At 49.5% G+C, this 24,282-nt stretch overlaps 1 protein-coding gene across 7 annotated transcripts in view; it reads left to right on the plus strand.

Annotated features, from left to right (window-relative positions):
• Positions 1 to 24,282, plus strand: part of LOC100954750 (F-actin-monooxygenase MICAL2) — a 226,707-nt gene that overhangs the window by 8,245 nt on the left and 194,180 nt on the right. For 5 of the 7 annotated variants that reach the window (XM_023516167.1, XM_023516250.1, XM_023516270.1 and 2 more), the window contains exon 2: positions 18,633 to 18,707. The gene's annotated coding sequence lies outside the window, so the exon portion shown is untranslated. Of the gene's footprint in view, positions 1 to 15,829; positions 15,981 to 18,632; positions 18,708 to 24,282 lie in introns of those variants that run through there. The other 2 variants (XM_023516201.1, XM_023516229.1) reach the window with 2 other exon arrangements.

Here is a 24,282-nt window from a genome sequence, read left to right on the forward strand (position 1 = left end):
CACCTTCACAGACACACGTGGGTGCCTGGCACTCACCTTCACAGACACACGTGGGTGCCTGGCACTCACCTTCACAGACACACGTGGGTGCCTGGTACTCACCTTCACAGACACACATGGATCCCTGGTACTCACCTTCATATACACTTGGGTGCCTGGCCCTCACTTCACAGACACACATAGGTCCATGGCACTCACCTCACATACATGGATGCATGGTACTCACCCTACCTGTCTACATAGACGCATGGTGCTCCCGTTCACATACATACATAGATGCTTGGTACCCCACACACTTGCACAAAGACATGGTAAAAGATTCACCTAGTCCAGAGGGAATTCAGTGAAATGCACGTCTCCCTTCCTTCCTGTCTCACAGCCCTCAGTTCTCATCTCTTCAGCAGTTGCTGCCTGCAGTCCCCTGTGGATCCTTCCAAACATAGTCTAGTCATTTTCTGGTGCTGGTTTTCCCCTTTGCTCTTCTCAGGCCTCCTGGGAAGTGACCTGGATGTGAAGAAACAGGCCCACAGGGCCACGAAGACCAGCCATTATTTCAGTTGGCCAAGGCCTAACTATTTCCTCCTCCCCTACTTTGCCAGCTCTTTCCTTTAGGAATCCATCTGTGCAAGGGTTGTGGGCTCAGACTGTCTGGGCGCTGAGAAGAAACCTCAGGGGCTAGTTATGGATGCAGGAGATGGAGGCCAAACCCACCAACCAAAGTGCTACGCCACACCAGGATTAAAAATGAGGTGGCACCTGTGGCTCAAAGGAGTAGGGCACCAGCCCCATATGCCAGAGATAGCAGGTTCAAACCCAGCCCTGGCCAAAAACCACAAAAAACAAAAACAAAAACCCAAACTATCCATGTGGCCTTGGGCAAGGTAATGAACCTAGTATTCTCGCCTACAAATAGGAGGTAATTATACCTTTCTCAAGAGATTGATCTGGAGATGCAATCAAAATATTTGGAAAGTGCCTTGTACAGGTGCACACCGTCAAGTGTCAGTTTTTTTCCACTTTTCAGGAGTGACCTGTTTCCAGAATGATTGACATCGGCATGGAATGCTCTGATGGTTTCCTGGAAATCCTCTTAGGTGGGGTCCTAGCTTCTACTTCCCTGCTGAAGGCAGCCAGTTCTCCACTTTCCTCAGGTGTTCTCTGCCCCACCACCTCCTCCTGCCATGGGGAGCCCACCTCCACCCCGCCCACCTAGCCTCTTGATGTCACCTCCCTCTTGCCCTTTACCCTGCAGCCCTACTCCTCTGGGCTCTGGGTTCCTCTCATCCCGCTGTGAGCAGGTCGCTGCCTGTGCCCGAGAGCAGAGTGCTCTGGGCTGTTTACAGCTGCTCTCCTGGGGCGTTTATGTTGTCTGTCTTCAGAAGCTCCTAGCAGATGTCTGTTTATTGCTGAAACTTCATCTTCGGCATGAGAGGAAAGAAGCTATTTTTAAAGATCTTTAATGGGCATGGCTGCACAATACAGCTTAGATTGCCTCCGAGTTTAATTCTTCATCACTCTTGTGCTGTGCCCATTATGAAACCCTCCCCATCCAGGTGGAGAGAGCTTATCTGTCCTGATTTGAGAGTCATACTTAAATTTAGCAGGCAGTTGTAATCTCTTAAGAAGGTAGGCCAGGGAAGTGAAGACAACCAGCTGACTTTTTTCCCAAGCTGAGGCTGATGTCGTGAATGAGAGTAGCATTTCCGTGTCCCTAGAACCCAATACCTTCCCCCCACTGCCCTTCCTTCCACTGGCAGCCTGAGAGGCCCACATTCACGCAGAGCTCCCTTTGGACTCAGGTGGGGCTTGAGGGGAGGAGGGAGTGGAACCGGGCTGGTTTCAAGTGACGCTGACCTCCCAGGAGGGAGGAGGAGGCAGCCAGATGAGTCACGGGACCTTGGGACGTCAGGTTGGGTGGGCCCTCTGGGATCATCTGGTTTTCATCCCTGCCACCTCTTCGTACCTATGGAGAAACTAGGCTCAGAAGCTTCTTAATGCTGAGTGGAAGACAGAGAGGTGTGTTCCTTGGTCAAGGTCACCCAGCCAGGCCAAAGTCAAGGCTCTGCTCCCCATACCGTTTCCCACCAGGTTGTGGCACTTGCTCCTCTCACAGCCTTCCTTCCTTAGTGAAGGACGGAGCGTTACTCCCTCTTCCAGCAAAGAAGTCTTTGAATTTCGGAAGTGTACTCTGTGGCACTAGCTAACTTTGGGCTTAAGATCTGTACCTATCAAAAATACCTCCGCCAGAACCTTGAGGCTCAGAATTCCCACTTTTGGTTTCAGCCTTTGTCTGCAGAGGGCCTTTGTTAACAGTATAGAATTTAACTGGGAAGGATGTGTGTGGACAGAGATGAGTTTAGCTCTGCTATGCTGTCAGCTGAGGGCTGAATGTTGAGAGAATGGACTGTGAGACCCTGGGTCTGAGTGGAGTCAGCTGGGAATCGGTGGAGGAGGGAATCCCTAAGTGGAGTGCTGGAGGGGCTTGGGAGCTGTGGGCCTTGGAGCTGTGGGCCTCAGTGAGCAGCTGTTGCTCTGGGGGCCATGTGATGACTGATGGACGCTGAGCACTCTTCTAACTCGCGGAGGGAGGTGCACTGGACAGGCCCACTGAAGCCTGTGCCCAGATACTGTATGGAATGTCTACAGAGTCGCCCAGTGGGGGGATCAGGGGAGACTACTTGAGGAGGTAGAGCTTGTTGGTTGGGCGTTGGAAGTTAGGTAGGATTTCCATAGGCAGAGGTGGGCAAAAGTCCTAGCACAAAGAGATGTGGGAATCGCTTGGGGTGGCACGTGGCAGAGGTGTGGGGCTGGAACGGACCAGCTCTGAGGTATGGAGGTCTCTGAGTGCGGGGGTGTGGTGCAGTAGTGGGGGTCAAACCCAGCAGCCAGTGGCGAGCCCCTAGAGAGAGATGTTCTGTCTTTCAGCCCACTGCCCTCTGTGACTAGACAGCTTCGTTTGCCTGGATTGAGGAGTGCCTTGGGGATCAGGGTAGGGGCAGTAAGGTTGGCCCCCTTACTCTAACTGTGTCTTGCTCTGTGCCCCAAAGCCTTCTTAGTGAAGGGAGCTGGTGTGTGAAGAACTCAGTTAGTAAGGAGAGTGACCCATTTTGAAACTCCCCACTTAGGGGCTTAGAATGTGGGACATCTGTCACTCCCTGCACCTGTGTCACCAAGTGTGCTCATCCAAGCTTTGGTGGCCCTGTACTCTGTGTGGATAACAGTACAGTTCCACTCCCACCTCAGAACAGCCTAAGCTGTCTACCCTGATCATCCCCGTTCCTCGAGGCCAGGCTGAGGAGTGTACACAGGAGTGAGGGTGCTGAGCTCCTCTGGGGGCACTCCTCGAGCAAGTGCAGGAGTCCCCTGCTGGCATGCGGGTGAAACGGCAAAGCTGGGGAGAGCAGGAACCAGATGACCCCTCTTCCTAAGGAACAGCATCTGTGAGAATTGGTTCGTAGGCGTCACCTGCTCTCAGCGCCGTGTGCCATCATCCAGGACGATGCCGACTCTCTCCCTTCTGCGGTCTCACTGTCACCTGAATAGTCACTGGAGGGGGGCTGCCCTGGGTTTCCTATGTGCCTTGGAGTTTTTTCCTCCAGTTGAGGAGGGAGCTTGGGCACACAGGTGGGCCTGGGCAGTTGGAACAGGTAGGGGTTGATTGACTCCCAGCCCTCTGGACATCTTGGCCGCAGCAGGTGGATAAAGGCTGAGCTCAGCTTCCGCCTGCTCTGTGTTAACCTGGCAGCCAGGCGGCACGGCAACCTGGTGCATTTAAAGCTTTGACATTTGAACAGAACTGCTGACTGGCACCTGTTCTCTGCCATATATGTCTCAGGACACTCTTTATGTAATGGAATAAATTGCTCCTGCAAGCAGCAAATGGAATGGGTTTAGTGCCTGTGGGAACTATTGGGGGGGGGCAGGGCACTGCAATTGGCTTGCTTTCTCTTTTGCCCTAGCATCCGTGCTCCCGATAAGGGACCAAGTTAGTTCATCCATTGATTGACCATTGATTGCTCAATGTGTTCGTTCTGCCAACCAAGACTTCTGGGGTACTCTCTACCAGACCATATGTTTTCAGTCACTATAAACCTTGGACAAGCCAAAAACTATCCCTAAGCCTTAGGTGTCTCATCTATGCAATGGGAGTGATACTACTTATTTCATAGGGTGGTTGTGGGGATTATATGGGGCAATGAGCATAGCACACCTGTCACAGCGCTAGGCACACAGGTGGCCTCTTTTCCTCTGGCCCATTCCTCTGAGTTGGATCACAGGAGTCTTGCAGCACAGATGTGGGCAGAGTTCCTTGTTGCCTCAGACTTCCCGGTCAGTGCTGTTTTCTAAGTGGCTTTTACCTTTAAGTGGTGACTTTTTAAGAGAATGACTCAGTCAAAACACCTGTGTGTACAGTGAAGCAAGATGGGACACCCTTTCCTTCATGGTGAGAAAGCCTTCCCATAAAACCTTGGAACTACAGGGCTGGGATAGCCTTCTCAACCCCGTTGGGTGCTGGGTTTCCCCACTGGGGTGGTCCAGGCTGAGCTTGTACACCAGAGGGACTCCATCCCATCTCTGCCACCTCCTCCTGCTGACTTCTTATAGCTCCTGGCATCCAGAAGCCATAGAGAATGGCTCTAATCCCTCCCCACATGGCAGCTCTTTAGATATTGTTTATTTAAAATCTATGACACCATTGATTAGAAGATGTACCGTTATTTTGTGTACATTCAAGAAAGAAAAAGTGCTGTTGATTAAACCGTGGCACAGTGCTTTGCCATCACTTAACATTGTAATTTTACATTTACTGAAAAAAATAGTTTTAGACTTCTTACACACATTTTTCTTTCATATCACTCTTGTTTGTATACAAAACAAGTAAGTTGGTTAAGGCATTTCTAAAACTTCTTCACTCCCAGAGTCCAGCTCTTCCCTGTCCCTTTTTGACTCGGCCATCAAGGTCTGTGTTTTTCTGACTCTGTATTATCCTCTGGTCAGGTGCTGATGTGTTTCTTAGCTCTGTTGTCTCTGGAATTTATTTTTCCTGTTGCTGACACATGGCCTGTAACTTTTGATGTTGTTTTCTTGATTTTGCCAGACAGTGTCAATGAGAGGTATTTTTTATCAACAATCAGGACTCACGTTCCTTCCTTAAAGGGTCTGCCCTTAAAGGTTGTTGGCTCCTGAACTGTTGAAGATTGCAGTTGTTCAGATATGCCACCAGGAACAAGAGTCAAGTTCCCATCTGCGAGGCAATGACAGCTATGCTACAGATGCCTCCTGGGGGACATGGTCAGATGGTGGGGGATTATGATGCATTCTCCTTTCTGACATTTTATAATTGAACAAACATGTGTCTTCTGATCAGTGAAATGCGGTATTTAAAGACAGTCCCCAGCTTCTCTCCTGAGTCTTCTTCCAGATTAACAAACTGTAGTGTAAGTTCAGAATTTTTACCCTCCCAATGGTTCTCTCTGAACATATCCAGTTTTTCCATATCTTTTTATCCTACAAAATCTGTGCCCAGATCATATATTGTATTCATGGTACGACCATGACAGAGGAAGGGAGCTATCACCTCCTTAGTTCAAGACATTCTACTCCTCTTAGTGCAGCCCAAGATCCTATCTGCTTTGCTGGCAGTCATATCACATCACGGACATCACTGCTGACCAGGTCTTTTTAACATGTGCTGTTGCCAAGCTGCTTCTCCTCTGTCCTAAACTTGCGTGGCTTTAGAATTTAAATGCCCACCTGATCCAGAGCAATCCTTCTTATTAAGTTTCAGCTTGGTAAATTTAGTGAAGCCTTGCTCGGCTGAGCTCTTTCGGGACCCTGTGGAAGTATGCCTGCCAGCGTCACCTAGGTTGCTCGTAAAGTGCTTAGCAGGAAGGGAGCTTTCTGGCACACTACTAGGGACCTCCCCTCCGTGGACGAGAGATCTCTAACTGGCTTCCTTTGGGGACGCTGGTTTAAGAGACAACAGAGATGAGGAGACACATCAGCACCTGACCAGAAGATAATACTGAGTCTGGAAAACACAGACATTGATGGCTGAGTCAAAAAGTGACCGGGACGAGTTGGATTCTGAGAGTGAAGAAGGTTTAGAAACGTCTTAACCAACGTACTTGTTTTGTATATATGCAAGAGCTATATGGAATAAAAATGTGTGTCAGAAGTCTAAAAATGTTTTTCAGTAAATATAAAATAAAAATTTTAAGTGACGGCAAAGCATTGTGCCACAGTTTAATTGGCCCTTGCCTGGTCCCTACCCGCTGCCTCTCTGACCTGTGACAAGATGCCGTGTCTGCTGCCATTCTCCCTCTGTGATCGAGTATCCCATCCACGGAGGAAGTAAGTGACGCCTTGTCACCATGTGTTCTTAGCCCCAGGGAATGCCAAGGCTGCGGCCAGGCATTCTGGACAGCTGCAGAGATCCGTCCACTAGGCCCTGAGCATCTCATAGCCAACCTTTCTTAGTCCTCCGGGAGGTCACTTTCCTGGGAACTTGAAGTCATTGCAAATATCTAAATGTATTTTTTTTTAACAAACCGAACTCTTGCCCCATCTCGGCTCCCTCTTTCCTTCCTCCCAGTCCTGCTCAGTTGCGTGGCTGGGAGTCGCATCTCAGAGTCTGAGTCCCTGACTTCCTCATCTCGGGTCCAGAGCCCGGCTGGCCTCTCAGCCACTGGAGCTCTGTTTTTGTAGAGTCTCTGCACGGCAGCTTCCCCTTCCCATGTTGCTCTCACAGACTTCACAGGAAATGATTGTTTTCCCTCCATAGTTCCTGTGTCCTCCTGGTCACTAACCCCGTCCACCATTGCTGTGGGAATTGGGGAATTAGGTTACTCCATTGTTATGGACACTTCCTCTCTCTTCTAGAAGATGAAATTCTCAGCAAAGCCAGTCTGAGCCTTTGGCCATTGGAGTGTCCAGCACTCCCGAGCTGTCCGATCTCATCCCAATCTTTCCAGAATCACCCCTTGCCACCCTGGGATCTGTACCAGTGGGTTCCATTTCTGTGGTGACTTTACACCTCAGGCCCTCTCACCCATGTGTTCTCCAGAATACTTCTCTTGGCTTCATGGATTTGTCATGCAGACGTACTGTCTTCTTTGTCATGTAGAGATATTCTATTTCCATGCCCATTCCTTTCAAAGATAAAAGCTTGTGCAGAGAAGTATGTATGTATGTATAGAAAGGACACATTAGCCTTTGTGTGTATGTGCACAAATGAGGTCAGGGACGAGACACGGGCAGCTAATGACAGCAGTCACCAGTTTCGGAGTGGGGGCATGTGGGGCAGATGAGCCCAGGAGTAGGAAGGGATGTTTCCTGAATACTTTTGTTTTTGATTTTGGAACCCAGTGAGTGTATTTCCTATTTAAATAAAAAAATCATAGATAATCTGGGGATCCCAGATTATCTAATTTAGAAGTGTTGAGGCCATGTGGAACCAGTGTGAGCCACCTGCTTGAGTCAGGGCTATGCAGCCTCCTACCCACCTGGGCCTCTGTTCCTCAGGTGAGGAGTGAGCTGGTCCCAGCCTGCAGAGGGGCCACCAGGAGGCCAGAGGCCCTCCTCTGGGGACTGGCACATGGAAGTAAGCAGGGCCTCCACTGGCCTCCCTGACTACCTGTCTCTGCAAAGATTACAAGCAACTTAAGATTTTGCCACCATTAGTTACAGTCTCACCTTACTGAGAACTGTGTTTAGTGGACACACCTGAACCTCAAGTGCTGGTTTTTTGCTATGAATCACCTGAGCCTCAAGTGCTGGGGTTTTTTCCCTCTGGTGAACAGCAGTATTTCAGGAAATTAGAATAATTCTCTGAATTTCTGGGTTTGCCTGGAAGAACTATGTACTTCCTTTTCCAGACCTGCAGCGCTTTACAAATCATCTCATCTGCTCAGCGCAGAGGATGGAGATTAGATTAGGTCTAATATACCCCTTCAAAACAGGCCCTTGGCTAGGTTAGCAGGTCACCAACACCCCAGTCAGCTCTGCCATAAAAACGCATTGTGGGAGAGGCCAGTCCAGGTACCTACTATTGAGGAAGTGACCTGATTGAGGTGACTTGTTTACTTTGGGAAAAATTTGAAGCAGTTATTGAGCACCTACTACGTGCCCTGCTCCCTGTGGGGATGCCAGGATGGATGTCCCCAAGCCTCTCCTCCCAAAGCATTAACTGTGGACTTGGGAAGGCAGGATATATGGTATGAAAAAGTTAAGTAGCAGGAGGTTTTGGTAACAGTTCAGCTCAGTCATGGAAGGCAAGTCACAGGGTAATTCGTGACTAATAGCCATATGACTGGAGGAGATGGCAGTGGGTGTGGATATGTTTTCCATGGGCTGGAGAGGGCCTGGGAGGTGGCAGCAACAGCAGTATTGGGGCTGGATCCTGAAGGGTAGGTGAGGTACAGGTGGATAAGTGGGAGGAAGGAGAGGGTGTCCCCAGTAGGTGCTGAGCTGGGGGAAATGAGAAAGGGCCCTGCCTGAAGGTGGGTGGAGGAGATGCATTGAGCGGGTGAGTTCAGGACAGGCAGATGGACGTCAGACAGAGAAGGAGGAGAGGGGATGAGTTTGAGTTTGTTAAAATTCAAAATAGGGATGGGAGGATGAGAGCCTCGGGCCTCACAGGGAACTCTTATAAAGCCCAAGGAGGATGGGCAAGAAAGGGTCTGGCTTCCAGACATTTCAATCCAGGCATCGCCAGCCCGTCTTCCAGAAAAGACCTCGGGAGCAGGAGGGAGGCTGGAGGCACACTAGGCATTTTCTCGCCATTGCTCCATTTTGGACATTTTCTTCTTAGGCTCCCCATTCCTTTGAAAGATTAAAGCTTGCACAGAGACGTTCATTTCAATGTCTGCTTGTCTGTTCATTCGGCAGGTGTCTCTGAGCTCTTACTCAGTGCCAGGCAGACACTGTTCTGGGTGCTGGGTTGCAGCAGGAAATAAAGCAAAGCAGGACAGTGTCCCTTGCCACACGCAGCTTATATACTAGGAGACAGACCGAGACACTTAAACAAGTGAGTTAGGCATGTGGGCAGCCAGGTGATGAGAGGCAGAGTGGAGAAAACCGTAACAGGAAAGCAGATGAGGGATGTTGTCTTGGGAGCAGGGGAGCAGTTGGGGAAGGGTTAGAATCTTACATAGATGGTAAGAGAAGGCCTCACTGATTCATTCTGTCCTGGGACTGTTAAACTAGCAAGTGAAATGTCTGGGGCCTTAGAAAAGGAGGCAAGGCCAGATCCTGCAAATATCTTGAGTCCTCGGTTGATCCTCTTCAACCTACTGGGGTTCTTGGCTAGGCCAGCTGGGAGCCTTTGAGTGTTCTTGAGCAGTTGAGTGCCATGTATGGAAAGAGCTTCCCACCAGGTTGTGGAGGATGAGATATAGGGAGCTGAGCCAAGGAGGCTGGGTGGAAGGCTGAGATCCCAGGATGAGGTGACCAAGACTTACAAAAGCCTACTCACTTGACACTTCCCTCTCTGTTGCTTACAAGCTTCCCATCTGTAAAATGGAGATCAAATAGTACGGACAGGCATGTTTTTGAGAGAATGAGGTGGGTCACTGAATGTAGGATGCTTACAACAGTACCTGACATGTAGTCAGTGCCTAAAAGATGCTGTTGACCGCCTGTCCCTCTCTGTACATATGTATGTGTAAGTAAAATGACTTTGATGTCCTAAAGCAAAGCTCAATGAAAAACATAACAATGCTTTTAAGGATTAAATGAGGTAATCTATGTAATGGATTTAGCATAGTACATAACTAACTTGTATCCATGCTAGATGGATACAAGTTAAAAGTACTGTTGCTACCAGATAGTGTTGTGAAGAAAATGCTTTTGTAGTGGAAATCCTCTGTCAAGTCTTCCAATTCAACCATTGTTTATTGAGACTCCAGCATGGCAGGTGCCACACTAGACCTATCATCCCATTTTGTCTTTGCAACAACTGCCTAGATCACCAGTGTTAACCACATCTCACCTGTGAGGGAGTGGAGACTCTGAGAGGCTGAGACTAGCCAGGGTCACAGAGCCAGGGAGTGGCAGAGCTGGGACTGATCTGTGAGTGGCCTGTAGTAAAGGTAGACATTGACCTGTAGGTTCTTACATCACTCTCTCTGTATTCGGCTCCCACACAGAGGCACAGGGAGGGTAGAGGCATGGCCAACTTCCAGGACAGACCAGGGGCAGTCTGTGTATGTGTGTGTGTGTGTGTGGGGGGGGAGCATGAGTGGGAGAGGCTGTGGGTGAGTCCTCAGTGACTCAGCCCTGCCGTTCTTATCAAAACCTTTCAGCCACATATAGAGTTTATCAGGGATCCATCTCGGTTGTCCTGACCCTCTGTGTGCTGGAGGGACAGAGCCCGATGGGTTCAAATCCTGGCTTTCCCACCTGCAAGCCACACAAGGCCAAGATAGGAGTCGACTTCTTTGTGCCTCAGTGGGCTCACCTATAAGCCCACTTCATATGGTGGGTTTTAGGAATTAAATGAGAGAAGACTTGACAACACTTAGAACAGTACCTGGCCCAGAGCAAGCACTCAGGAAGGGCCATTATTATGCTAATAATTATATTATAATAATATTATGGTAAAAGCCTCTGCAGTCTCCAGAGGCCAGAGCAAAATCCTCTCTGCAGGGTGGTCCCTGCAACACTTTCTGTTTTGTCTTATGGCATAGATATTAATGGTCTACTGTGAAGAGATCTCATCAAAGGTTTTGTTTTTTTTTCATTGTTGGAGACTTGTGCCTTGTACTAAGAGTATTGAAAAGGTTTCCAAAACACGCTGTTTCCTAGTTTTCCTTTTCCTCTTTAAGCCACTTACTCGGAACTGATGACAGCCCCACCTCCCAGGGTTATGGAAAAGGTCTGGTTTTTCTGAGGGGACTTCACAGTTTGCTAAGCACATTCACATTGGTATTTCATTTGGGCTTCACAATCAGCCAGTGTGATTACTGGTAACTGTGCTCACTGAACAGGCAAGGAGACTGAGGCTCGGCAGAGTTGAGTAATCTGCTAAAAGACTTTGCAAAATTCAAAGGCAACAAAACAGGCACCCCACTGCCTACCCAGGTTCTGGAGGTTCAGATTGACGGTTGTGCCCCAAACCATCTCATCATTTCCCTTTTAGCCCTTTTCCTTAAGAGGGTAGGGAGGAGGCCCTGTGACTGACAGACCTCTGTTCAGTTCTGCTTTCGTCCTCTGTTCCCTGGGTCCTGCTGCTTCCAGAGCACGGGGGCATGGGTTTGAGCTGAGCTGATGATCAGAATTGATCACCATTTTCCATTCATTCTCTGTGTGTCCAAGGTCTGGGCTGGGACTCAGCATTCAGGAAGTGATCAGGAGCAGGGACACTGGGGCTGGTGTTGGAGCTTTTAGCATTTGCAGCCTTGCAGTTGGAGGTGAAGGAGGCAGCTGCACCCAGGAGGAGGAACAGGTGCTGACTGCAGGGCACGGACCATGTGCACAAGGCGGAGGGGCTGTGGCGGGCAAAGCAGAGACTGCTAGGTGGGCAAGGAACACTTCCTCTCTGGGAAGTGGATTGGCAAGTTGACCCCTCCAACTAAGGTGGGACTAAAGGCTCAAGGACAGCCTTTAACTCAGACTATCAAACTCCGTAGAGTTGTTCTTAAGGCAAAAGAATCTTCTGTTTAGTTCAGCTCAACAAAGGTTATAGAGGAAGTGCCTACAAAGTTCCAGCAGGTGTGAGGAATACAGAGTCCAGCCAGATGGAGACCCTGCCAGGGGGACCTCATGCCGTGAGCCTCTTTCACCTGTGCTGGCCCCTCCCTCCTGGACACCTTGCATGCTAGGGTGGAGGCGGAGCTCCTTATGTGCACATGGCAGCATTTTGGTTCCTGGCACCCTACAGCTTGGGCTAAAGTTTGGGCCTGGCATGTCAGCAGAGCAGGGAGGACAGGGAGTTGGCAGATACACCTGCTATAGAGTCGGGCTCTGGGACTGTGGTGGGAAGAAAGAGGGAACTGGGCCCTCTGTGATTGCCCTGTGACTGGGGGATTGATGCAGGAGGGTCTCTGGGCACAGGTGACAAAGATCCCAGGTAGAGCTGCCTCAGGCTGCCCCTCCCTGGGGCCAGTCCCCTTCCTCTCCCCCTCCAGGCTGGCCACTCTGCACTGCCCTGCCACCTGGCTCTTCCCTGCCCACTCTGCTTTGACTGTGCACCTGTTTCTCCTCCTCCTTTCCTTTTCTCCATCTGCATCCTCCAAGGCCCAGATCTGGCCCTACCTGCTTCAGAAAGGTTTCCTAACTCTCTCAGCCAACACTCCCCCTCCTTTTTCCATCGGCCTCCTGGGTAGAGGAGCAGCCAACAACCTCAGTTCAGCATTTACCTGTTTCTGAGAGGTTTTCCTCAGCCTCTCTGCTTCCAGAAGGGAAGACATGGTATGTGTTTGGAGCACCTGCCAGGCAGGAGCGCAGAGGCTGGGTGCATGTTCTAGCTCTGTTTCCTATGAGCTGGGGGCCTTTCGTTTCTCTGAGTCCCGGTTTTCTCATCTGAGGTTGGGGGTGTGGTGCCTGCCTCACAGGGCAGTTGTAAGACTTGGATGGAAGCACCCAGGCAAAAGCACTTGCATACAGGTCCAGACCCAGCCATGTGGCTACCACATGACAGACTTTGTTATCCTTTGATTTGTTAATATGTTATATAATCCTCACCCCAACTTTATAAGGCAGCCATGATCTCACAAAGGAGAACGGTGGCCCTCAGAGCAGAAGGGACTTGTCCCAGGTCTCTTGACAGGGAAAGCAGCAAGGCTGGGCTTCAAACTCAGGTGCCGGCTGGCCCAGAAGGGGCACCTTCCTCCTAGTGCCTCTGCTTCCCCGTCCTGGCCCTGTTTTCCATGCTTTTTTAGTGTTCTTCACAGTTGTAGCCATGGCGCTCAGCAAATACCTACTGAGCAATATTTTCTGGTTTGATTGAAGGGAAATTAGATTGCGGAAGGGGTGCAGGAAACGGGACCCCTTGGACATTCAATCCCCTTTCAGATGTCTAGCTGTCCAGTGGCTCACAGATCCCTGACAGTGTGCCGCATGCCACCCAGCCCCAGGTGGCGATATGCCCTGTGGCACTGTGTTGTACCCGGAGTGAAACCAAATCAGACCCTGAGGGAAAATCAACCTTGTTCCTTTTTTTACGTTTTAAATAGCAGAAAAAGGACAGGAAGGGAACTACCTGCCTGGATACTCCCTTATGATGAGGGCAGCGGCTGCCTGGAGCCTGCCGCTAGAAAAGGAAGGGGCATGAGCTGCCGAGTGGGTGCAGGGCAGCATGTGGCCTCGTGAAGCATGTATCCTGCGAGGGTCAGCGGGCGAGGCCCCCCCGGGAATGCTTGGGACCTTTCCCACATCTGCAGGTACAGCTCAGGCCCTGCTGAAGGCTGCTTTTCTTGATATTATTGTGGTCAGCCGGATTTTCATATCATTCCAGACCATGGTTTCCAGTGTAATTCTCTAGCAAATGTTGGAAGCTACCACTTCCTTCTCTGCTTGGCTCTTTTTATACCATCTGATGCTTGTATCTGTGGACTCCTGACTTGGCTGATCATTTTCATTTATGCCTGAGCAGAGCTCCGCGTTGGGTTCCCGGGGGCCTGTGTGTGCTCCCGGTGTGTCCATCTATGGCCAGGCTGCCAGAGAGGTAGCAGGTGGACCTTACCTTTTATTTTTTCTTACCAGGCCACAGATTTTTTTTTTTTTCTGTTTCTCTAAAACCCTTTAAAAGCACTTCTGAAGATAGAGCTTCTTTTCCTGGAGGGAATTAAAAAGGTGCATATTAGGAAAAATGGGGGGGGATAGGAATAGATCATTTTAGGGTACTGACCCAGGAAAGAGTAAGAAAATGAGAAAATCAAATACTGTTGAGCGCGGTGCTATGGGTCAGGCACTAGTGTACCTGTTAAGTCAGAATCTCCTGCGACAAGTGCTTGAGACAAAAAAGCAAAGCAAACTAAAACCGCAAAGAACTCTCCCTGGGATTGTGATGGCGCATCCTGGTTAAAACCCACTGGTGGCTCGGCGCCTATAGCTCAACTGGCTAAGGCGCCAGCCACGTACACCTAAGGTGGCGGGTTCGAATCCCCAGCCCGGACCCGCCAAAACAACAATGACGGCTGCAACCAAAAAATAGCCGGGCGTTGTGGCGGGCGCCTGTGGTCCCAGCTACTTGGGAGGTGGAGGCAAGAGACTCGCTTGAGCCCAGGAGTTGGAGGTTGCTGTGAGCAGTGAAGCCATAGCACTCTACCCAGGGGGACAGCTTGAGGCTCTGTCTCAAAAAAAAAAAAAAAAAAAAAAACCCACTGGTAAATGCTGTCTCATTAGAATCACGCCGGCTCTTTGAGATTTAAGAAAACCAAGGTCCAGGGAAGGAGTCTTGTCCGAGGATGCTCTTGTGGGATCAAGAGCCTCCTCTCCTGTCTGTCTCTGGCAGCTGCTCCCTTCTCTCAGTGGTTCTGGGTGAGGAAGCAGCAGGACACTCCATCACTTTCAGAGGGTCTGAGCAGAGGTGTGAATAGCAGCAGACATGGTCCGCGTGAGGAAGGGACCCCAGGCTCCAGAATCAGAGTGTACATGGATACTGATGGGAGTAGCACATCAGGCGTGAGGCACAAGTGGTGTGACCTTCGTGAGTTAGTTGTAGATCCCCCTGTGAGCCTCGGTTTCTTCACCCAGAAAATGGGCTGGGTGATCATCCAGCTCCCAGGGCTGTGCTGGAGGTTAGACAAGATCAAACAAATGAAAAGAGTGTGGCCCACAGTGCATGGTGCATTTGAGTGCTCAAATAAGGCAATTTCTCTTTCCTTACCCTCCCTCCCCCTTTTCTCTCTTACTTCCTCCTTTAAAAAGTGTTGTTTTAAATAGCTATCTGGATTTTTTTCAGCACCACTTTGAAGTCAATAAAAATCAGCTCCAATTTCCTTCTTTCCCTTCTTCCCCTTTCTTAATGCACACAGCAAAGGGGCCCCCGTCTGAGGCTGGCTTCTCAGCGGGGGACTGCAGGACAGGAGTGCCCACTCTTTAGTTTCAGGATCTTCCTTCCCAGAAGGGGCACTGGTTCCAGGGCTTGCAGTGGCCTCCCATCACTTCAGTTTGGAGTGATCTGTTGCTACCTACCTACCCGTTTGTGTTTCCCTGGCTCCCTCGGTCTCACCCAGCATGTGCAGGTGGCTTTTCTTCCTGGGAGGGATTTGGCAGTGATAAAGCAGCCATTTGTTTAGTGGGTGGGACTCCTTTGGTTTCAAGGCACAGGAACCAAATTTGAATGAGATTGAACAAAAATCAGAAGGTTTCAGGGGAGGCTTAAAGGCTTAAAGGAGGTGCTGAAGAATCTAGTGCCCCCCTCCCCAAGAGAACAGGTGACCTGCATCATCCCCAGACAGGGGGTCATTATTCAGGGGGTCGTGGCTGCAGAGTGCTCCCAGTTGACCCCACATAGCTCTCTAGCCCACCCGGGAGGACCTCGTCCTCTCCAGAGTTTTCAGATTGGAACTTGGCCTAGCTTGGAGCGCATGTACACCCTTTATACCAGCAGATGTGGCCAAGGGGAAAGATCCTCTTGGGAATCTACCTTGAGTCCTATGCCCACCCTTTTGGCTAGAGAGTGGGGAATAGAATGGAATCTATTATCAAGAATAAAGGGAGGAGGATGCTAGTAATATTAATAATTAAGAATATTAACTCTTGTATTGAGTGCTTACTTTGTGCCAGAAATGTAAGCTCTTGTTCTAAGCTCTTTACCTGCATAACTCATTTAATCTTCACAATCAACCCCATTTTATGTACCAGGAAACTGAGACACAAAGAGATTAAGCGAAGTATGCTTAGCCATATCGATGTAGACAGTAACAGCAGATGTCACCTCCATAGATGTCACCTCCTGCCACTTCCTCCCAACACACACGGGACTAAGTCCTGGACAATACTATCTCTTGTAATCTTCAGAGCAGCCCTATGAAGTGAGTACTAATATTATCCCCATTTTTATATAAGAAACTGAGCTCAGGGCAACGCCTGTGGCTCAAAGGAGTAGGGTGCCAGGCCCAGATACTGGAGGTGGTGGGTTCAAACCCAGCCCTGGCCAAAAACTGCAAAAATAAAGAAAGAAAGAAACTGAGCTGACAGAGATTATATACTTTTCCCAGAGACACCCAACAATTTAAAGTGATAGAAACCTTGGTTTGCCTGATTGCAGGGCCTGAGCTCTGAACTGCCTCGCTGGGTAGCCTTTGTGTTTAAACACTTCTTGCTCAGTCAGAAGCTCCCCTGGTGTCTGGGTAAAGAGGAGTTGTGGCCCAGCTTCCGAATCTGGGGGTGGATACCTCGGTGTGGCACCTGCTGCTCGGGGCTGGTTTGTGGTTTGATGCTCTTGACGTATCTCACACTACTTCCATCACATACTTAGTCGGGGTCTTGGAGAGGCCAGACCCTGTCCAAGGACCGGGTTCCTCAGAGAGGAGCTCAGGCTTGGAGAACCCCAGAGAGGAAGGTCTCCCTGAGTTCTTCTCCCCTGGGCCTCCGGTGACCCAGGGATCCAGGAAGCTACTGAAGCTCACAGGAAACCTTTCCTGTATCCACCCAAAAAAGGGACCTCATGTTTCTTTGCTTGGGACTGCTGTGATGGCACATCCAGGGAGAGACAGTGTTTCTTCATTATGACTGATTACAAATAGAAACAAACATCGGGTCAGAGACTGAACATGGGTGTGGGCTCAGGCCAGCTCCACTGTGAGTCCAAGGGCTGCTAGGGTCACTGCTAACTGAGACGCTGGCAGAGGACTCTCGGCTATGCCGTGCCTCAGTTTCCCCCGTCTGTAACTTGATACTGTCCCTGCCTCCCAGGGTGATTGGGAGGATCAGCGAGGTAACATAGGCTAACTACCCAGTGCAATGGCTGTGTGCAGGTTAATCCTGCCCTGTCCTTTTCACAGCTGATGAGCTTTGTATGTGTCTCTAAAACTTGGGGTTTATGGAGGCAGACAGCTGCATGGGTTCCTTGGTCAGGAAATCATCAATAATGTCAAACTTCTTGTTTAACAGTTGGTAAAACTGAGGCCCCTCAAGGGAAGGGAGCAGAATCTCAAAGAGTCTTGTTTCCCTGCTGCTGGTCTCAGTGATGTCCCAGAGTCAGGGAGTGAGTAGGACTTCTGTTTCTGAGATCTGGGGAACATAAGGTTTTTCAAACCCTGGTTGGGCGGACGGTGGAATTCTGTATCAGGATGTCTAGCTTCCCACCCCTCCTCCTGGAACCTTCCCTTGAGAAGCAGGGACAGCTAAGTTGAGGCCTCCAGTATCTCTGATTCTGCCTGGAGCACAGTAACACCGAGCCTACAGCTCAGCCTGATAGAATGTGGCCAACGTGGGCCAGCCTGTTAGTCAGCTAGCTGGCTCTGGCCCCGAAGGGTGTGGTCTTTCTAATGATGATGATGCTTGCAGCTTCTGCCCAGGTGGCTGCCCTAGGAGCTTGCCAGGCTCACCAGGTGTGTGGATCCACTGTGGCTACTCCAGGTGTTGGTGTCCCAAGACACCTCTTGCCTGAGCTTGGTGGGAAGGGCCGTGGGCACTGGGTCAACTGGGCCTGGACTCACATCCTGCCTTACTGTGGGCCGTGGCAGGTGCCATCTGCTCTCTAAGCCTCTGTTTCCTGTCTGTGAGGAGCCACTGAGATCAAATGTGTCTAGTCTCCAGCAGGGTTGATGCCATGCATGAGCAGCGCTCAGTAAATAGCAGGTTCTCTGCCTTTAATTGTCCTAAAATTCTAAACAGAGAATCCATCTCTCAGCACTTCAAACCTGGCTCTTTGTGTGCTGGAGAGAATGTGTGCGTGTGTGTGTGTGTTTATGGGGGCAAACAGGCCTGCCACTTCTGCAGAGCTAAGTGTTTGCAGTTCCCTGGAGTATGGATATTGCCTTTTATAGAGCTCCAATTTCACATCTGTGTTAATTTTTGTCCTCTTGAGGCCACCTCTTAGACATTTGGATCTTTAATGTGAAAGTAAATCATTAGAAATATTTTATAACTCTGGACTCCACTTCTCAAACAGGTGTAGAGGCATTTTCTGTGAAAGCAATAGGATGTAACCACATAATGTGGGTGGTCACGGGAAACCAAAATAATTTGTTTAGGGAACTCAGCCATGATCAAATGGCCCACTCTCATAATCTTCTAGTTTAGCGTTTTGGACTTTTCTACTTAGAAAATGTGACCAATTTCACACTGGTGACTTCTTATCAAGTTTTACATCAGATTTACTTTCCTGTGTCTTAGGCTTAGAAATTCTGACACTGTTTTTACTAAAGCAGCTGATAAACTATTCTTTTAGAGAGTATCCATCTTACTTTCTCAGCGGTCTTTGGGAAGAGATAGGATAAGCCCTTAGGGTGCCCAGACTGTGGCCAGTAATAGAATTTGTTTAGCAATCTCATTATATTTTTCTTTATGGACAAAACTTGTTGGAGCACAGAGAGATTCTCTGCCCATTTCCTCTTGCTGGGTAAAGTGTCACACAGGGCAAAGTACAAGACATGCATGCCCTCTTGAAGGGGAGGAGATAGGAGGCTGTAACATAAGATCACGTAACTGACATTAACTCTGGGCTCTTGTTTTTAAAGGAACATGACAACCTGTGTGTGGTTCATCCTGGAGGAAGAAGACTTCAGCCATTGTGAAGCCTGAGAATCCAGTGAGTAAGTGACAGTGATGGATCTTTCATGCCACTGAGTAGCTCTTCGGGGTCTAATCCTGGAATTAGAAAAGTGTGGGAGCACTTAGACTCGTTACACTTAGATTCACCTGACCCCATTCAAAGTGACAATGCTGGTGAAACATTCATTTTCCTGTAAGCCTCTGTCTATGCTGAAGACCTCCAACATTGCACAGCCTTCCCTGCTATCAGGGGAGGCAGGGAGCGAGACTGCAGTTTGTTTTGGAGGGGCAAGGCCTGTCTGATTCATGGTGTTAGAGTGGATATGTTTTTGCCTCCCTTCCCCTAAGCAGGGTCTGCAGCTCAACCCTAGGATCCTAGTCCCAACCCTGAGACATTCCAGCCTCTCAGCCACCCGGGTCTCTGCCAAGGCAAGGATCTGCCAGGCAGCTTCTATAGGGAGTGACTTCAGAGCATCCTGAACCATCTGTTCAGGATTTGAAAATGTGACTGTAGCATCTTCATCTGGGTTCTATTCTGCACCTGGGTTCTATTCTGCTTGGGTTCTATTCTGAGGAGAACAAACCTGTTCACATCTTCCTGAGATGCAGATTCAGAAGTTCCTGGAACCTTAGGTCTGGAAGGGTCAGCGCAGGTAGGAAGTAACTGTGGGTTTGCTTTCCATAGTCACTTTCTTAGACTAGTGTAAGAGCCTCCCTGCCCTTCTCCCGGCTCCACTCTCAGTTCTCCCTGCTGTGTCCTCTGCAGCGCTGCCAGAGACCCTCCTCGAAGGCACATCTGACCCTCACTTTTCCGTTGGCCTTCAAGGTCCCCTCCAGTGGGACCTCAGCCTTACTGTCCAGCTCTGTTTTCTGCCTCTCCTGGAGCAGCTCACCATGTGAGGGCAAGCTCCCTCTGGGCTGGAGCCTCTTCCTTGCACTCCCAGAGTACTTTGTGCACACCTCGGATCCATCACTGGCTGAGTTAAGGCTTGTCTACCTGCCTATCTCACCCACCCACTGTGGGGGCCTTGAGGGTGAGGAACCATCCTCCAGCCTTCCTGTCTGAGCTGGGCAGCTCCTGCCGGCAGATACAGGACCAGGAACATCGCAGGTGACTGGTAGCTGAGCCCCGAGGTCTGACAGGTCTTTACGGTCCATGAAACTCTATTACAGTGTCTTCCAGGAGTCTTGCACCCCAGGAGAGGTGGTCATGTTATCCTCGTTTATTTTCTAGGCATGGAGACCAGGAAATGAGCAGTCAGAGAACCTGCCCTAGGTTGTAAGCTAATAAGGCCCAGGACATATGACTTTTGTGTCCCAGGCTAGTCTGGTTTCTATAATGCCAAACTTTCTAATTAGAAAGGTTGTTTAGAGCAAACCCCTCATTACCAAACAGGGAAACTGAGACCTGTCCTGAAGGCACTTTCTCAAGGTTCTAGAACTAACTTGTGTCTGATGGAGAACGGAAACACAGCCCTGGGCTTCCAGGCGAGCATTCTTTCCACTCCACCCTCCTCCTCCCTGCTGTACACAGCCATCAGAGAACACTGTAGGACTATAAATCTACATTTACAGGAGGGTGATGAATTTATAGAAAACCATGAGTTAGGGGGAACAGAGGGGTGAGCAAAACTGGCCCTGCTCCCCAGGGGCATCCCTGGACGCATGAACCTGGGCAGGGTTTAGTTGCGGGAGGGAGGGTAAGGGGGAGGGGAGGGCATCAGGGCCCAATCCAAGAAATTGGGCAAACATGGAGGCCTCACTTAGGGCAGCCGGCAGGCATGTCTGGGCACTTGGAGGCTGCCCTGGTGGGCACCGAGGACCCACGTGGGGAATGAGGAATCTGTGCTGGGAGTCGGGGCGGCGGGATGAGGAGAAGCTGACCGTACCCAGGGGAAAGCTGCTCCAGGAGTTCTGATTCTCAGCATCTGGGGAGGGGCCAAGGCAGAGAGGCCCTGACTGGCCAGTCGGCTGCAGCCTGAGACCCTTCCCTCTTTCCAGAGAAACCTAGAATGCAGGACGCACCCACAGAGGAGGGTTAGGCAGCCAGCTGTGGAATCTAAATTTGTCTGAAATGTGTGTGGGGAGGGAAGTGTGTGCCATTCTGGCTGGCTCACTCCTGTGGTGCTCAAATGAATTTTTGTTCTGTTTTCTTTCTAAGTGACCACGTATCCAGTTGCTCTTTTCCCCCTTGAAATCTCGATTCTCTCCTGGATCATGGATGCAGTCAAGGCCTGACCTGAGCACAGGCAGGTCCTGGCTCCTCTTTCTATGTTTTCTCCACCCCTTCTTGCAACTTCTTACGCTGGGAGCCTGGGACTGACCTCCGGCTCCATCTCCACTGGCAGGTTGAAGCATACAATTTGCCCAAATTACAGAGAATGTCATGCTTGCCAAATAGGTACCTTGGGTTACTTTCTAAAACATCACCAGATTATATACTTCTCTGGGGCAGGGAAAGTGAGTTGTGTCATATCATTACTGTTTACACTCCATATTTATATTGCACTTTACCTTTTATAAAGATCATTTCATCTTCATAATCAGGCAGGTGGACTTAGTTCCATTGTACAGATGAGAAATTTGCCTTAGACAAGCTATAACCTGCTGAAGGTAATGTAGCTCTCAGAGGGCTGAGCTGGGACGCAGCCCAGGCCTCCTGTTCATAAACTCCACGATCTCTCTCCTCTCCTAAACTCCAACCATATGCAAATCCCCAGAGGGCCTAAGAGGTAGAGGAACTCAGCAAACATTTGTTGATTGAGTGAAATTTGACCTTTCTTCCTCCCTGTGGCTCTTATATTTTGGCTGCTCTATGCCATAAAGGGATCCTCTTTGGCAGCATAGGGAACACTGCCCTGCGAAGTGTTTGAGTTTCTTGCTGTGATAAGGAACTGGTGCTTTCTCTTCTCACCCTGCCTCACCTCTGGGAACTGGGTCGCCCACACTGAATAATTAATTCCGTGAATCTTTAACTCCGCGCTTCCTCCTCCCGATGCTGAGATGCTCTGTCAAACACCAATGTTTGAAAGGTCATTGGCAGAGGTAGCGCCTATTGTTCGTTGTCACAAACCTTCAGATGACCCATCTAATTGTCCACGAATAATACTGTGGCCTAAATGGATCAGCCTTCCAGTTGGTTAATTTGGTTTTTTCTTCCTCATACCCTTCCCCCACCCACTTTCTGTCAACTGAGGAAAAGGGACAGTTGTGGGTTATCTTAGTATTTAGCATTCTGTAGAGCCAGGCAGACACACATCTTCCTTCTCACTGACCTGTGAACTTCCCAGGGTTTTGTGGCAAGGGCTGCAGAAAGAACGAGAAAACCACATCAAATTGGAAAGGAATGCAGGGGACCAGCAAGGCCACTGTCAAGGTATCTGTGTGCTGTTTTCCTGAGTGACATGGGTGGTGTTTCTTAAGCGTTTGCAGGGACTCCAGCTGGCCTCTTTAGACTCTTGAAGTCAACAAAGTAGAGGGAAAAAGGAGTGAGCAGAAGCCACAAGACTCACGTCCTTCTGTTGGCTATCCAAAGCTTGACTGTGTGGCCTTGGGCAAGTCACTTGCCCTCAGATTTCTTATTGAGGACGTCAGGAAGGTGGAGCGGCTTGCTGGCATCTTAAGGCATCTCCTACGTGTCTGTGGTCCTCAGTGCCCACCCTCAGCTTGTCCTTGTGATTGACACTGTCTTCTCCTCCTGGTCACCTTTCCTCATGTGGCCAGAGCTTGCTTTTGTCAGGCACTTTCTTCCTGGCCTTTGTAGCTTTGCCACCTCTCCACTGGTCTGTACTGAGATATGCCAGGGTGTAGATAAGAACTGCCTGTGGCTGCCCTAGTCTCCTGAAAAGCAGCATGGGAAAAAGCACTTTCACTTTATGAGAGTGCTGGAGATCTAAGGAGTGAAAGTTGGTTGGTGTGGGAGGGGAGTGGGATTAGAGGTAGTTGAGTAGTCAGGTCCCTAATGCCCCAAGGTACCAGGACTCTATCAAATTGTTTGACCAGAGGGTAGTAAATATAGTCCTAAGAATTTGACCTGGCTTGTGGTTAGGGGTGACCAGACAATCTGGAGCAGTAAAGAGAGTAGTGATAGTATTAAGCTGCTCAGGGACAGATGAGAGATGTCTTAGAGGAACAACAACAGAAAAAAGGAAAGAGTTAGGAAAGGTGGATTTGGCTCTAAGATTTACAATGGTTAAGTGTTAAAGCTAGAAAGAACTCGGAGATCATCTAATCCAGTTCTCCTATGTATAAGTAAATATAGTGAGGCCCAGAGACAGAGTTTACGTAGGCCCATAACTTGAGCTAGTGGTAGGTGTGAGGTGATAGAAGCTGAGTCTGATGGCTCTTTCCCCAGGACCATGTTGCCTCCCCATGTGGATTCAGCCATTAGGCCTTCCATGTCTCCTTTTGACCTTGAACTTGAATGTCTGAGGTGTTAACAGGGTCTGTACTGTTTCCACCTTGTTATTTATCAAGGCCTAATAAAACTTGAGCTCAACAGCATAGAGAGGCCAAGCCTTCTCATGAACAGGCTGTTTGACTTGTACTCAGTGATCTAACATTGTTGAATCAGCATTATTCTGTTTTATGGTGTGTCTCGGGGTGAAAGATTAATTTGAGACAGGAAATGAAGGCTATGATGGCCCAGCCTCAACATTGGTGGCCTCTTGTCAATTTGCCATTTAGATAGAAATCACCAGGGCCTTGTTGCTAAGCAGGCCTTGTGCTAAGTGCCCCCAGCAAGAGGCATGGGTTGAACGCAGCCTGCACTGTCCCTTGCTCTGAGAGGGGCTCTTTGGGTCAGAAGCTGGCTTCCCTACCGCTGTGTTGACAGCATGTGAGCCAGAATGGAGACCACTCATGTTTTTCTATAGGACTCTGTTTGGCTTCACACTTTCAACTGAGCTCAAGGAAATGGGTCTTGGGCTCTTTCCATTGGGAGAGCACAGGGTTTACGTATGTTGCCTTATTTGTTCCTCACTGCAATTCTCTAAGAGGCAGACATGGATATTTTTTGTAAGGAGAAGAAAATCGAGGCAGATATAGGTTAAATAACTTGCCGCCATCCTATAGGGGCTGAGGCTCAAACATAGGGGATCTATCTCTAATATCCTTCTTTGGCCCACATTTCACATGGCCCCTCAGCATAGAGGAGGATTGGTTAGGGTGAAATAGCCTGGGAATTGGTCAAGGCAGCAAGCATTCATTATGGGACTTCTAAGCACCAGGCCCTGGGCTTGGCTCTTGGGATGCATAGGTGAGTGAGATTTAGTCTCTTTGTTTCCAGGAGCTCATAGCCTGGCTTGGTGGTGGAACAGATATATGTGGTCACAAGCCACCTGCATGTTACTATGAAGAGCCACACTAAGTGCTCTGGAAGCACGGAGAGCAGCACACAAGAAAGACTGTGCCAATGAGGTGCTATGGGACTTGGGTATTGAAAGATGAATAGGAGATTGCCAGGCAGAGAAGGAGGTGGGGAGGTTCCCAAGGAAACAGTGTGGTAGTGCAACGGGCCCTGATTGGTATTTGGAAATAAGGAATCACGTGCGTGTTTTTCTTTTTAGCTGAGGAGGCAAGGAGGGGAGCATTCAGTTGAGAGATAGGCTAGGGGAG

This window comes from Otolemur garnettii, unplaced genomic scaffold (genome assembly GCF_000181295.1).
Source record: "Otolemur garnettii isolate 467f Iridium unplaced genomic scaffold, OtoGar3 scaffold00001, whole genome shotgun sequence".
NCBI classification, from domain to species: domain Eukaryota; kingdom Metazoa; phylum Chordata; class Mammalia; order Primates; family Galagidae; genus Otolemur; species Otolemur garnettii.